The sequence below is a fragment of the Microcaecilia unicolor genome, chromosome 6 (genome assembly GCF_901765095.1).
Source record: "Microcaecilia unicolor chromosome 6, aMicUni1.1, whole genome shotgun sequence".
Lineage (NCBI taxonomy): Eukaryota > Metazoa > Chordata > Amphibia > Gymnophiona > Siphonopidae > Microcaecilia > Microcaecilia unicolor.
The window spans coordinates 8,001,625-8,017,848 of NC_044036.1; the positions used below are offsets into that span (position 1 = coordinate 8,001,625).

Sequence of the window (16,224 nt, forward strand, 5' to 3'; positions counted from 1 at the left end):
GTAGCTGCATATAATGCATATAGCACTGTTATAGACATGATCAGTAGTAGAAATAACATTGTGCTACACACTACTGATCAAAATAAGTCCAACTTTTAATTCACTGCTGTAAATTTCAACCTTGATATTTCAAAACAGGGGGAAAGACCTCAGTGGCTTCACAGCCCTATATTATGGGCTAGTTAAATCCTCACAATATGACCATCGATCTGAAAAATCCCTGAATATCTATATAGTATTTCATCATTACAACATTGTCTTTATTCTTTCCTTAACATTTCAGTCTTGTTACTTTTTATATTTTATAGTAAAAATTGTTTTTAAAAATGCTTATTGTCCACTTTAATGAAGACAAGGTAGACAACTTTGAGCGGGTATTTGGCTCTATGGAACCATCCGTTTCACTAAGGCTGGCTTCTTCAGGAGCTAGCTCTCTCAGCAATAAAAATTGCTTTATGCCTCCACTTAATATATTTGAAGCTACAACAAAATACAAGCAGTGAATGATTTAAGCAAAGCTCCGGAACCTTGGACAATATTAAGGGTGGGGACAGGGGGAGAAAACTAGCGATTACACGTGTTAGAACCTGTGGGTTTTAATAGTAACACTGACTGCAGAGCCTTTTTATAAAAACATTTGTTTAAAAGTCTTTAGTGAAGAAAAACTATAGTCACTTCCAGCATTTCCGATCAACAGCGTCTCTTACTTAACGCACTGCCATTTTGAACAAAAGTGTATGGCAAGATAAGCAGCGGAAGCGTATCTTAAGGTATTTATAAGTACATAAGTACATAAGTAGTGCCATACTGGGAAAGACCAAAGGTCCATCTAGCCCAGCATCCTGTCACCGACAGTGGCCAATCCAGGTCAAGGGCACCTGGCACGCTCCCTAAATGTAAAAACATTCCAGACAAGTTATACCTAAAAATGCGGAATTTTTCCAAGTCCATTTAATAGCGGTCTATGGACTTGTCCCTCAGGAATCTATCCATCCCCTTTTTAAACTCCGTCAAGCTAACCGCCCGTACCACGTTCTCCGGCAACGAATTCCAGAGTCTAATTACACGTTGGGTGAAGAAAAATTTTCTCCGATTCGTTTTAAATTTACCACACTGTAGCTTCAACTCATGCCCTCTAGTCCTAGTATTTTTGGATAGCGTGAACAGTCGCTTCACATCCACCCGATCCATTCCACTCATTATTTTATACACTTCTATCATATCTCCCCTCAGCCGTCTCTTCTCCAAGCTGAAAAGCCCTAGCCTTCTCAGCCTCTCTTCATAGGAAAGTCGTCCCATCCCCACTATCATTTTCGTCGCCCTTCGCTGTACCTTTTCCAATTCTACTATATCTTTTTTGAGATACGGAGACCAGTACTGAACACAATACTCCAGGTGCGGTCGCACCATGGAGCGATACAACGGCATTATAACATCCGCACACCTGGACTCCATACCCTTCCTAATAACACCCAACATTCTATTCGCTTTCCTAGCCGCAGCAGCACACTGAGCAGAAGGTTTCAGCGTATCATCGACGACGACACCCAGATCCCTTTCTTGATCCGTAACTCCTAACGTGGAACCTTGCAAGACGTAGCTATAATTCGGGTTCCTCTTACCCACATGCATCACTTTGCACTTGTCAACATTGAACTTCATCTGCCACTTGCACGCCCATTCTCCCAGTCTCGCAAGGTCCTCCTGTAATCGTTCACATTCCTCCTGCGACTTGACGACCCTGAATAATTTTGTGTCATCGGCGAATTTAATTACCTCACTAGTTATTCCCATCTCTAGGTCATTTATAAATACATTAAAAAGCAACGGACCCAGCACAGACCCCTGCGGGACCCCACTAACTACCCTCCTCCACTGAGAATACTGGCCACGCAATCCTACTCTCTGCTTCCTATCTTTCAACCAGTTCTTAATCCATAATAGTACCCTACCTCCGATTCCATGACTCTGCAATTTCTTCAGGAGTCTTTCGTGCGGCACTTTGTCAAACGCCTTCTGAAAATCCAGATATACAATATCAACCGGCTCCCCATTGTCCACATGTTTGCTTACCCCCTCAAAAAATGCATTAGATTGGTGAGGCAAGACTTCCCTTCACTAAATCCGTGCTGACTTTGTCTCATCAGTCCATGTTTTTGTATATGCTCTGCAATTTTATTCTTAATAATAGCCTCCACCATCTTGCCCGGCACCGACGTCAGACTCACCGGTCTATAATTTCCCGGATCTCCTCTGGAACCCTTCTTAAAAATCGGAGTAACATTGGCTACCCTCCAGTCTTCCGGTATTACACTCGATTTTAGGGACAGATTGCATATTTCTAACAGTAGCTCCGCAAGTTCATTTTTTAGTTCTATTAATACTCTGGGATGAATACCATCAGGTCCCGGTGATTTACTACTCTTCAGCTTGCTGAACTGACCCATTACATCCTCCAAGGTTACAGAGAATTTGTTTAGTTTCTCCGACTCCCCCGCTTCAAATATTCTTTCCGGCACCGGTGTCCCCCCCAAATCCTCCTCGGTGAAGACCGAAGCAAAGAATTCATTTAATTTCTCCGCTACGGCTTTGTCCTCCTTGATCGCCCCTTTAACACCATTTTCGTCCAGCGGCCCAACCGACTCTTTGGCCGGTTTCCTGCTTTTAATGTATCTAAAAATTTTTTACTATTTTGCACCAGAGCTTTGTTTAAATCATTCACTGCTTGTATTTTGTTGTAGGTTCAAATATATTAAGTTGAGGCATAAAGTGAGTTTTATCACTGAGCGGACTAACTCCTGAAGAAGTCAGCCTTAGCGAAACTGATGGCTCTGTAGAGCCAAATACCCGTTCAAAGTTAAAGTTTACCATTATTAAAGTGGACAATAAGCATTGTTAAAACATTTTACTATAAAAAAGTCAATATGTTAAAGAAAAAAAATAAACACAATGTTGTAACGATGAAATATATAGATCAGGGGCGTAGCCAGACACCCAATTTTGGGTGGGCCTGGGCCCAAGATGGGTGGGCAGAAGAACCTCACCCCATCCCACAGGTGATTTGGTCTCTCCTCTCGCCTGCAATGCCATATGGTCTCTCAAACATCCCCCCTCTCCTGTATACCTTTTAAAAAGCAGATTTTCACCAGCAGCAAGCAGCAACTAATACACACTGCTCATGTTGGCCCCACACCCTTCCCTCTGATGCAACTTCCTGCTTCCGCCTAGGCAGAAATATATCAGAGGGAAGGCTGTGGGGCCGGTGCGAGCAGTATGTATGTCACTGCTCACTGCAGGCGAAGATCTGCTACTTACAAGGTATGCAGGAGGGACACTTGTTGGGAGTTTTCGGCTGGTGGGGCTTGGGGATCCCTGCCAGCCACATCATAGGTATGCTGCTACTGGGTGGGCCTGAACCCAAAGTGGGTGGGCCTGGGCCCACCCAAGCCCACCCTTGGCTACGCCACTGATATAGATATTCAGTGTTTTTTCAGAGCAATGGTGGTCATACGAGGTTTTAACTAGTCTTATGGGCCGTGAAGCCACTAAGGTCTTTTCCCCCTGTTTTGAAATATCAAGGTTGAACATTTACATAACTGAATTAAAAAAAGTTATAGTTCTGATCAGTAGTTTGAAATTTGCAATCAGTAAACACCACAGCATTCACCTATATCCAAGGCCCAGGACACCTTAAGTGCCTGGAGAGTGTGAGCTAGGATGGCAAAAATTGCCGCAAAAAGGATAGAGCAGCACAGCCTGCCTAGCCCTTTGGTAAGCTTCACATGGACTGCAGAGATTACAGAAGTCACCGCAACCAGAGAGGTTGTTTTGGATAAAAAGCTGCAATCTTTCCCCACCCTACTCCCCATAATCATATTTCTACTCTCTGTAAACATTATCGCCCTCGCGTTCATTTCCTTGGCCTCTCCCACATGGTTCCACCATCCCAGTGTCTACCTCCTTCCAACCCTTCTAGCCCACCATCGGCTCCCTCTTTCTCATCTCCCCACCCTCCACCCCCTCTCAGCATCTTCCTGTCCCTTCCCCTGTGGGCCAGAATTTCTACCTCTCCTCCCTCCTGCCCATAGTCCAGCATTTCCCCCTCACTCCCTTCTACCCTTGGATCCAACATCTCCCTCTTTCCCCATTACTGTGTAGCATATCTCTCCTCCACCCTCTCTTTTAATATCGTTCCCTCATTTTCCTCTTCCATTGTTCACCATCACTCGCTCACCCTTGCATCCCAAATCTAACATCTCTCTCCTCCACCATGCAGCATCTCTCCATATCTCCAACATTTCTCCCTTATCCTTCTCTCCTGTGCAGCTATCTCCTTCCCTCCCCACAATACAATTATACCACTCCCCCCTCCTTGCTGTATCTCCCTCTCTCCCCCATGTCTAAAAATGACCCCTCTCTTCTACCTGCCCATGCAGCATCTCAATCTCCCCTCCCCTACCATGCCCAACAAGTTTCCCTCTCTCCAACCCCCCTCCCCCCCAACGCAGCATCAGGAGCACCCAAAGAACTTCAAACTAAGGATCGCAGGCAGCATATAAGAATTACTGAAATGCTGCCGGCTGACCCAGAAGCCTTCCCCTCTGCCACATCTTTCCTCCCAGGAAATTAGATCATAGTTGGGGGAGGAAGACGCAGCAGAGGGAAGGCTTACGGTCAGCTGGCAGTGATTCTTACATGCTGCCGGTGATCCTTTAAAATGGAGCGCAGTGACAGAGGAAAGGCTTCCGGGTCAGCTGGCAGCAATTGTTACATGCTGCCAGAAACCCTTTTGAACAGGAGCAGTTGCAGAGTGAAAAGGCGGACATGGGAGCTTAGCTTGCTCCGGTATTGGCAAGGGTGCACCGCTGTTGGGTGGGCCCAGGTCCACCCATGGCTATGCTCCTCATTTGGTTATGAAAAAGGGGATGGGACTACTTCCCTATAAGGAACAGCTAAAGCAGCTAGGGCACTTCAGCTTGAAGAAGAGATAGCTGATGGGAGATAGAAAATATTTTTTCACTCACGTGTAATTAAACTCGAATTCATTGCCACAGAATGTGGTAAAAGTTAGTTTAGAAGGGTTTAAAAAAGGTTTGGATACTTTCCAAAAAGAAAAGTCCATAAGCATTATTAAGATGGACTTGGGAAAATCCACTGCTTCTAGGATAAGCTGCATAAAATCGGTTTCTGTTCTGTGATCTTGTCAGGTACCTGTGACCTAGATTGGCCACTGTTGGAAACAGGATACTGGACCCGATGGACCTTCAGACTGTCCCAGTATGGCAAGACTATGCTTTTGTTTTGCAAAGATTTGCAACCAAGTAGACAACGCAGAGGGAGTAGACAACATGAGCAGTCTATAAAAGTTAGATTTGTCTAATTTTTGGCAGTTTAAATTTAAAAGCAAAGAAATGCAGAGCGATGCAATTGTGGAACAAAAACCCAAAGGAGCTATATATGCTAGGTGGTTGAGGGATCTTGATGTGAGAATTTCAAGGCAGCAAAATACCTGAATATGCATACCCTACAGCAGGGTTTTACCTCTTTCTTGTCAGGTTTTCAGCATATCCACAATGAATATACATGAATTTAATTTGCATATAATGGAAGCAGTGTGTGCAAATCAAGTTCATGAATATTAATTGTGGATATCCTGAAAACCTGAGTGGCAAGGGGCAACTCCAGGACTGGACCAGCCAGTCGTGTTTTCAGGATATCCACAATGAATATTCTTTGACGAGATATATCACAAAGATCAACATGTGTAATTGTATAATCTTTTAGTACTGTCTTATAATGTCTTTTGCTTTAACACCATCATGTAACTGTATAATCTTTTGAACTTTAGTACTGTCTTATGTCTTTTGCTTTAACACCATGTAACACAAACCCTCTGTAAACCTATTGTATATTCACTTCTATTTCCAGTACCCATGATGTATTGTAAGCCACATTGAGCCTGCAAAGAGGTGCGATGATGTGGGATACAAATGCAATAAATAAAAATAAGAGTTTTGCACACAAATGTGCTGGGTCCGTTGCTTTTTAATGTATTTATAAATGACCTAGAGATGGGAATAACTAGTGAGGTAATTAAATTCGCCGATGACACAAAATTATTCAGGGTCGTCAAGTCGCAGGAGGAATGTGAACGATTACAGGAGGACCTTGCGAGACTGGGAGAATGGGCGTGCAAGTGGCAGATGAAGTTCAATGTTGACAAGTGCAAAGTGATGCATGTGGGTAAGAGGAACCCGAATTATAGCTACGTCTTGCAAGGTTCCACGTTAGGAGTTACGGATCAAGAAAGGGATCTGGGTGTCGTCGTCGATGATACGCTGAAACCTTCTGCTCAGTGTGCTGCTGCGGCTAGGAAAGCGAATAGAATGTTGGGTGTTATTAGAAAGGGTATGGAGTCCAGGTGTGCGGATGTTATAATGCCGTTGTATCGCTCCATGGTGCGACCGCACCTGGAGTATTGTGTTCAGTACTGGTCTCCGTATCTCAAAAAAGATATAGTAGAATTGGAAAAGGTACAGCGAAGGGCGACGAAAATGATAGTGGGGATGGGACGACTTTCCTATGAAGAGAGGCTGAGAAGGCTAGGGCTTTTCAGCTTGGAGAAGAGACGGCTGAGGGGAGATATGATAGAAGTGTATAAAATAATGAGTGGAATGGATCGGGTGGATGTGAAGCGACTGTTCACGCTATCCAAAAATACTAGGACTAGAGGGCATGAGTTGAAGCTACAGTGTGGTAAATTTAAAACGAATCGGAGAAAATTTTTCTTCACCCAACGTGTAATTAGACTCTGGAATTCGTTGCCGGAGAACGTGGTACGGGCGGTTAGCTTGACGGAGTTTAAAAAGGGGTTAGATAGATTCCTAAAGGACAAGTCCATAGACCGCTATTAAATGGACTTGGAAAAATTCCGCATTTTTAGGTATAACTTGTCTGGAATGTTTTTACGTTTAGGGAGCGTGCCAGGTGCCCTTGACCTGGATTGGCCACTGTCGGTGACAGGATGCTGGGCTAGATGGACCTTTGGTCTTTCCCAGTATGGCACTACTTATGTACTTATGTACTTATATTTTGTGTGAAGAGAGATGTTGGTAACCATTATTGCAAAATCCTGATGTACTTCACTTTGTTAGTATTATATAAGTTTGCAAGAAGGGTGGGGTTTCAGGGGCGAGATTCCCACGCGGACCTCGTCCTATACTGGGCGTTGTGTGATTTATTTTTTATTTATTGCATTTGTATCCCACATTTTCCCACCTATTTGCAGGCTCAATGTGGCTTACGTAGTCTTATTAACATGGGAGGGAAAATACAAGGGCAGGGGGGTGGAAGGGAGGGAATTATGTTTGTTGGGAGTAAGGGTTGGAATCAGCATATTTTTCGTGGGGGAATGTTTTGGTACTTGTTTCTCTGTTTCACCATGATGGGCTGTTACAATGTGGTGGGAAGGCGTGTGTAGTGGGGATTAGGACTAATGGAGTATCTTCTCCTGTTGAGACAAAAAAAATTTTGCAGGCTTTAAATCGGCAGAGAGCAGATTTGGTGTTTTTACAAGAAACCTATATATCTACCATAGAGCATCTGAAATTTAAAAGATGGTGGGTTGGGGATTTGGTGGACACCCCAGCAATAAATCATAAAGCAGGGCTGTTGATTCTTTTTCAGAAAAGGTTGGCTGTTCAAGTGTTGCAGACTTGGAAAGACCCTAATGGTAGGTTTCTCATTGCTACAGTTACTATTTGTAACAGACCATTTGTTCCTGTGTAATATCTATGGCCCTAACATGTAAGATCATAAATTTATACAAATACTTACACATAAGATACTTGGGCTGCCTGATGTTCCTGTCCTTATGAGAGGGGATTTTAATTTGGTACATGACTCAACTTTGGATAGATCTCCAAATTCTTCGCGAGACGTTGGGAATCCTAGTCGGGGTATCAACTTGATTTGCTCTACTTTGCATCTTCTGGATGTTTCATGTTATCCTCCTTCCATTTCTCCCTATTCCTTGCAAAACAGGACTATTACACTCAATTGACCAATTCTCTCAGCTCCAACCCTCGTCTCTTCACCACCCTTAACTCCCTCCTCAAAGTGCCCCCCGCTCCCACTTCACTCTCTCCTCAATCACTGGCTGACTACTTCCGCGACAAGGTGCAAAAGATCAACCTTGAGTTCACTACCAAGCCACCACCTCCTCTTCAGCCTGTAGCCCCATCCAACAACCAACCATGGCCTCTTTCTCCTCCTTTCCTGAGATCACCGAGGATGAAACCTCCCGCCTTCTTTCCTCCTCAAAATGCACCACCTGTTCCTCCAATCCCATCCCCACCAACCTACTTAACACCATCTCCCATACTGTCACCCCTCCATCTGTCGCATCCTTAACCTCTCTCCACTGCAACTGTCCCTGACACCTTCAAGCACGCCGTAGTCACACCTCTCCTAAAAAAACCATCACTTGACCCTACCTGCCCCTCCAACTACCGCCCCATCTCTCTCCTACCCTTCCTCTCCAAAATACTCGAGCGCGCCGTTCACAGTCGCTGCCTTGATTTTCTCTCCTCTCGTGCCATCCTCGATCCACTTCAATCCGGTTTTCGCCCTCTACACTCGACAGAAACAGCACTCTCTAAAGTCTGCAACGACCTGCTCCTCGCCAAATCCAGAGGCCACTATTCCATCCTCATCCTCCTCGATCTATCCGCTGCATTAGACACTGTCAATCATGATTTACTTCTTGCCACACTATCCTCTTTTGGGTTCCAAGGCTCTGTCCTCTCCTGGTTCTCCTCTTATCTCTCCCACCGCACCTTCAGGGTACACTCTCATGGATCTTCCTCCACTCCCATCCCACTATCTGTTGGAGTTCCCCAGGGATCTGTCCTTGGACCCCTTCTCTTCTCAATCTACACCTCTTCCCTAGGCTCACTGATCTCATGGTTTTCAGTATCATCTTTATGCTGATGACACCCAGCTATAACTCTCCACACCAGACATCACCGCGGAGACCCAGGCCAAGGTATCGGCCTGCTTATCCGACATTGCTGCCTGGATGTCCAACCGCCACCTGAAGCTGAACATGTCCAAAACCGAGCTCCTCGTCTTTCCACCTAAACCCACTTCTCCTCTTCCTCCATTCTCTATCTCAGTTGATAACACCCTCATCCTCCCCGTCCCATCTGCCCGCAACCTCGGAGTCATCTTCGACTCCTCCCTCTCCTTCTCTGCGCATATCCAACAGACTGCCAAGACCTGTCGCTTCTTCCTCTTCAACATCAGCAAAATTCACCCCTTCCTCTCTGAGTACACCACACGAACTCTCGTCCACGCTCTCATTACCTCTCGCCTTGACTACTGCAACTTACTCCTCACTGGCCTCCCACTTAGCCATCTATCCCCCCTTCAATCCATTCAGAACGCTGCCGCACATCTTATATTCCGCCAGAACCGATATACTCATATCACCCCTCTCCTCAAGTCACTTCACTGGCTTCCGATCAGATACCGCATACAATTCAAACTTCTCCTTCTTACCTACAAATGCACCCGGTCTGCGGCTCCTCACTACCTCTCTACCCTCATCTCCCCCTATGTTCCCGCCCGTAACCTCCGCTCTCAGGACAAATCCCTCCTGTCAGTACCCTTCTCCACCACTGCCAACTCCAGGCTCCGTTCATTCTGCCTTGCCTCACCCTATGCCTGGAACAATCTTCCTCTTCCCCTACGCCAAGCCCCCTCCCTACCCATCTTCAAATCTCTGCTTAAAACTCACCTCTTCAATGCTGCTTTCGGTACCTAACCTTTCGAGAAATATAGTATGCCCTATCAGATTGACTCTACACTTGTCTTTTAGATTGTACACTTGTCTCTAGATTGTACACCTGTCTTTAGGTTGTAAGCTCCTTGAGCAGGGACTGTCCTTCCATGTTAAATTGTACAGCGCTGCATAACCCTAGTAGCGCTTTAGAAATGTTAAGTAGTAGTAGTTTGGAGGACACTACATCCCATGGATTGAGACTATACGCATTTGTTGAGAGCTCATGGGTCTCGGTCTCAAATTGATTATTGGCTAGTCTCTTCCTCTTTTTTTTTTCTTCGGTTCTTGATGTAGGGATCGGCCCCTATAGTGTGTCTGATCATGCTCTGGTGTGGTGTTCTTTCACTCTTGGACAATTAGGGGACAAGGCACATTGCTGGTGTTTTCCGGCACATTTGTATTGGGATTCTGAGTTTCGTGACTATCTTTTGCGTAAATGGGATGATTATCAGAATAATAATGCCGGACATGTGCATACCCCGGTACTTTTTTGGGAAGCTGCCAAGGCAGTGTTGAGAGGAGAAATCTTAGCATATACTTCTTTCAAGAGGAAGGCAAGAAATCGGGAGATTTTACGGCAACTAATTAAGGCACGTGATCAATATGGGAAGTCTCCTTCTGTACATTAGCGTAGTTTACTGTTGGCTCCACAGACGTCCTTGGGTGAGCTTCTTCATGCTCGGGGGATAAAATCGATAGAATATTATATTAAAAATTTCAGTTACATTGTCATAGTAACAAATCTGGGAAACTTTTGGCAAACTTAGTTAAATAGTAACATAGTAACATAGTAGATGACGGCAGAAAAAGACCTGCACGGTCCATCCAGTCTGCCCAACAAGATAACTCATATTTGCTGCTTTTTGTGTATACCCTACTTTGATTTGTACCTGTGCTCTTCAGGGCACAGACCGTATAAGTCTGCCCCGCACTATCCCCGCCTCCCAACCACCAGCCCCACCTCCCAACCACCGGCTCTGGCACAGGCACAGACCGTATAAGTCTGCCCAGCACTATCCTCACCTCCCCACCACCAGCCCTGCCTCCCAACCACCGGCTCTGGCACAGACCGTACAAGTCTGTCCAGCACTATCCCCGCCTCCCAACCACCAGTCCCGCTTCCCACCACCGGCTCTGGTACAGACCATATAAGTCTGCCCAGCCCTATCCCCGCCTCCCGATCTTGACTAAGCTCCTGAGGATCCATTCCTTCGGCAAAGGATTCCTTTATGCTTATCCCACGCATGTTTGAATTCCGTTACTGTTTTCATTTCCACCACCTCCCACGGGAGGGCATTCCAAGCATCCACTACTCTCTCCGTGAAAAAATACTTCCTGACATTTTTCTTGAGTCTGCCCCTCTTCAATCTCATTTCATGTCCTCTCGATCCAGAGGCTCCCCTAATATATCTCAGATCGAGGAGATGGGGTCTTGGTGAGGAAAGATTTGAAGATTGTAGATGTCTTTCAGAAATATTATCAACACCTTTATACTCGCCCTGTAGGAGAGGATTTGGAAGGAGAAATATTTTTAAATACCTGGAATTACCACAGTTCTCGGGGGAGGCTAAATGTAAGCTTGATGCACCTATAACTGAAGAGGTGTCGTCCTTGGCAATCCAACAAAGTGCCTTATATAAGGCGCCAGGCCCAGACAGCTTTACAGCAGAATTTTACAAACTTTTATCACCTTCCATTGTCCCCATATTGCAATCTCTGTTTACACAGTTTGTTTTGGACGGGTGTTTGCCTGAATCTTTGCAACTAGCCCAGATTATATTATTGTTGAAGCTGGGGAAGGATCCTATGCAGCCTTCCTCGTATAGGCCTATTTCATTGCTGAATGTGGAAGCTAAATTGTTTGCTAAGATTTTGGCAAATCGATTGGCTCACGTGCTACCCTCTGTGATAGCTAAGCCACAGGCTGGTTTTGTTTGAGGATGTACAATTACTAGGAATTTGTGGAAAATTCTTATTTCACTTGAACAGGTGGAACGTGCCCATATTCCATCTTTGTTAGTCAGCTTCGATGTGGAAAAAGCTTTTGATCGTGTTGCTTGGAAATTTTTGCCACTTTGCGTCAATATAGTGTGGAAGAATGCAGTTAAGACACTGTATGCTTCACCTCAGGAAATGATTTGAATAAATGGTGTTTTTCATCACCCTTCCAGGAATAACATGTATAGAATGTTTGTATGTTTGGGAATCTTGCCAGGTGCCCTTGGCCTGGATTGGCCGCTGTCGTGGACAGGATGCTAGGCTCGATGGACCCTTGGTCTTTTCCCAGTGTGGCATTACTTATGTACTTATGTAAAGTAGGGGTATGCGACAGGGTTGCCCTCTATCTCCGCTATTATCTGTTCTCTCCTTAGATCAGAGAAATCATGGGTAACCCTGAAATTAAAGGAGTTAGACTTGGCTTACAGGAATTTAAACTATCTGCTTTTGCGATCGATATTTTATTGCATGCTACTGATCCTCAGAGGTCATTGGAGATGCTTATGGATAGCTTTGTGGAATATGGTGACTTTTCCGGTTTCAAGTTAAAACTTGAAAAGTCTTTGGCATTACTTACTGCTAAATTGGTGCAAAGAGATTGGGTAGGCCCGTTTCCTCTACATTGGGAACCCCTTTCATTTACTTATCTGGGGATTCGATTACCTTATGAGGCCATGTTACTGTATGAATGTAATATACCTAGGTTACTGGACTCTACTAGATATTGTCTCTCAGTGGCTTTATCTTCCTTTGTCGGTACATGGCCAAATACAACTTTTTAATATGGTCCTGTTCCCCAAATGGCTTTACACTTTACAGTTATTGCCTCTTGTCTATTGAAACGAGATTTAAATTCTCTACAGAAACTTCTTTCTAAATTTTATTGGGCAGGTAAGAAGCCAAAAATGGCTTTTAAATATTTAATAGGTTCGTGGAAACATGGGGGTATGGGGCTGCCCAATTTACAAATGTATAATCAAGCTTGTTTACTTTGCCATCTTGGGGAGTGGTTTTTGGGTGAACAGGACTTTACTCCAATAGATTATGAAGCTGAATTTTATTCGCCATGGCACGTCAACTCCCTTCTACGAGGCCCACTGAGAACTTTACCGACTGGGATTCGTCAGAATGTAATTTTTCAGCCTTTGCGAGAGATTTGGCGATATTTTTTTTTTGTTACATTTGTACCCCGCGCTTTCCCACTCATGGCAGGCTCAATGCGGCAGGCAATGGAGGGTTAAGTGACTTGCCCAGAGTCACAAGGAGCTACTTGTGCTGGGAATCGAACTCCGTTCCTCAGTTCCCCAGGACCAAAGTCCACCACCCTAACCACTAGGCCACTCCTCCACTTGGTCCTTCTGTTAGGAGGGAATCCAGAAATTTCAGATTAGATCCCTATTCAAGGCAATTTGCAATTTTCACCAGGACTAGATGTTAGTTTTTGACGATGGGCCTTATAGGGGATGACTCTTACAGCATGTGATGGGAGACGAGGGTCGGATGTTATCTTGGGCACAGTTACAGGCTAAGGGAGTGGTGGAATCTCGAGATTTTTTGGCGTATCGACAGCTGCAGCATTACCACCAGTCTTTGGATAGAGGGGGTTTGGCCTTCCCTTTAGGACACCACTTGTAGGAATTTTTTGGAAAGTTTAGAGAGCGGCTTGTCCGTTTCTTCTCTTTATAAGGAGCTTCATCGGCTTTCAGTTGCCAGACCTCAAGTGGCTCTTCTGTGTAAATGGAGTCAGGACTGTTGCAGATTTTATGACCTCGATTAAGAGTATTCCTGACATCTCTAAGTGCTGAACTGAGAGAATGTCAGTATAGAGTTTTACATAGGGCTTATTTTACACAGGAGCAGGTATTCAATATTGGTGGGGTGGGGACACTGGTATGCCCGAAATGTAATAAAGGCCCTAATTCTTCCATGCTTTTTGGGAATGTTCAAAAGTGCAATTATTTTGGAGGGCTATTTTGCATTATCTGGGTTATCAATAGGAATCAAACAAAATAAAACATGGAAAAGAAAATGAGATGATACCTTTTTTATTGGACATAACTTAATACATTTCTTGATTAGCTTTCGAAGGTTGCCCTTCTTCCTCAGATCGGAAATAAGCATTTGCTTATTTCCGATCTGAGGAAGAAGGGCAACCTTCGAAAGCTAATCAAGAAATGTATTAAGTTATGTCCAATAAAAAAGGTATCATCTTATTTTCTTTTCCATGTTTTATTTTGTTTGATTCCTATTGATAACCTTAAGAGTGGACTAACACGGCTACCACACTCCTCTACTTAAGATGGAAGATAACGCATTATCTGAGGAAACTCTTGGGCTGCTGTCTGCCGTATATGCCAGCAGGATTGCTTTTAGACAAATATGAAACTTTTCGTTTTTCTAATCGTTATGGCATGCTTTTTTTATGGAAAGCAACAGCTCTGGGTAAACAAATTATATTGGAGGTATGGATAGGTGAGGCAATACCCTCTTTTTGGGCATGGAGAAAATAGACTGTTGGAACAGAGCGGGGCTAGTTGCTCTTCAAAACGGAGGAAGTTGTTCCTGGCAACTTGGGATGCATATATTCAATCTCTTCCATATAGGGCGAGAAGTTTGATTTTGAATGGCCTCTAAAGCACTGTTTAAAAGATGAAATATGAAATGCGGTGGATAGGGAGGTTTCTTTTTCTAGATTATTTGTATGAAGTTTTTCTTTCTGCTTTATCTTGGTTAGGATACTTTCCCACTACACATGCTGGAACGTCATGGGTGGTTTTTTTTTTTTTAAGTGGAAGGGTGGGAGGATAGGGGGGGGGGGTTGGGAGGAGGTTTTATTTTATTTTTTTCAAAAACTGATGACGTTTTGTACAGTTTTGGACTGATCACGGTAGATTGCTACAATGTGTTTTCAATTGTATCTTTCGGTTGTATACTCTTTGTATTTTGAAAAGTCATCAATAAAAATAGTTGAAACAAACCTAGTGGCTTGTACGTGATGGATAATGCATATTGTTTTATTGTAGTTATACCCCTGAGGCAGCTCAATTGGGGCAAAAACATGGACCATGTCAAGTGTTCATTTTAATAAAGTACTTATTTTAAACTGTTTTTGGGATCTGCTTCCTTTTGTCTTGCTGCTGGTGCAAACCGAAGAGCCTCTCTTGTTCATTGTCCTCATGTTATGTGCATGTGGTTGGCCTTTTGACTAAGGTGCTATTTTAGCCGCATAAAAGTGACTTTTAAACAGCTATTGCTTGGTGAAAACTGACCCTGTGTCTCTTCAGGAAAACCTGTTGCTCACTACTGAATATCAGAGATGTGGTGGTTGTCTTAGCGAGCTAAGCACAGAAACTGAAATGAAAATGCAGTATTTCAAACAGGTGTACTCAAAGGATGCTCTTGACTCTACAGTCAGGCTAAGTATGTTTATTCCTACACAAGGGTCTGGTTACTAAGACCCAGATGATCAAAAGCCCTGCGCTGTTCCAAACAGCGCCCTAAAAATAGCGCCGGGCTTTTCTGCATCGATTATCAAAGATAATGCATCTAAGCAGCGCTATTACCTTTGATCATCATGTTTAAAGTGCGGGAGAATTGTGCCGAGCATGCGCTCAGCACAATCCTCCCGCACTTGTTTGACAGGTCTAGGCTGTCAAAAGCCCAAACCTGTCAAACAGCCTGCCCTGAGGCCCGAACAACGAGCCCCCCCCCCCAAACCCCCAGAAAACGTTGTGGCCGCCGCCAAATCCTGGGTTGCACTGGGCGGGGCTACAGACCATGTAAGGGAGCGATTCCCTTACATGGTCTGTAGCCCCGCCCAGTGCATCCCAGGATGCAGTGGGCGGTGCTGGGCACCGCCATTTTGGGCGTCGACTGACTGGAAGAGGAGGGAGACAGGCAGGCTGCGTCCCTCCTCCAACACAAGGTAGGGGGGCCGGGACAGGGCCAGGGGGGTGTCACGACATCACGGACCACCAGGGAATCTAGGGACAACGCTGGGGGGGAGGATTCGGGGTGGGCTGGAGGTCCACCGGACCTCCAGCCCCCCCCCCCCTCTGTCGATGGAGCAACGATTTCTGGGGGTTTCGGGGTCTCTCCAGCCCCCCGTTCGCGTTTGCCTTGGGGGGGGGGGGGGGGGAAGGGGGGCCTGCCAGCATGCAACTGCATGCTGGACAGGGCTCACCATTCCTCCCCAATGATCCGCAAAATCTAATGTCAGCTCGGAGCTGGCGTTGATTTTGCTGCGGCCAGCGACCCAATCTTTGGTGCGCTGGTCGCTGATCATTGGGGATGAATGCGTTAAGCGCCAATTAGCATGCATTTGCAAGCTAATTGTGCTAGAAGCCCTGTTTAGCATGCATTTGCATGCTACTTGCGCTGAG

At 45.0% G+C, this 16,224-nt stretch overlaps 1 protein-coding gene across 4 annotated transcripts in view; it reads right to left on the minus strand.

Moving 5' to 3' along the window:
* The window catches only part of KIF2C (kinesin family member 2C), a 121,944-nt gene that overhangs the window by 85,419 nt on the left and 20,301 nt on the right, over positions 1-16,224 (minus strand). The gene's annotated exons all lie outside the window — the stretch shown is intronic.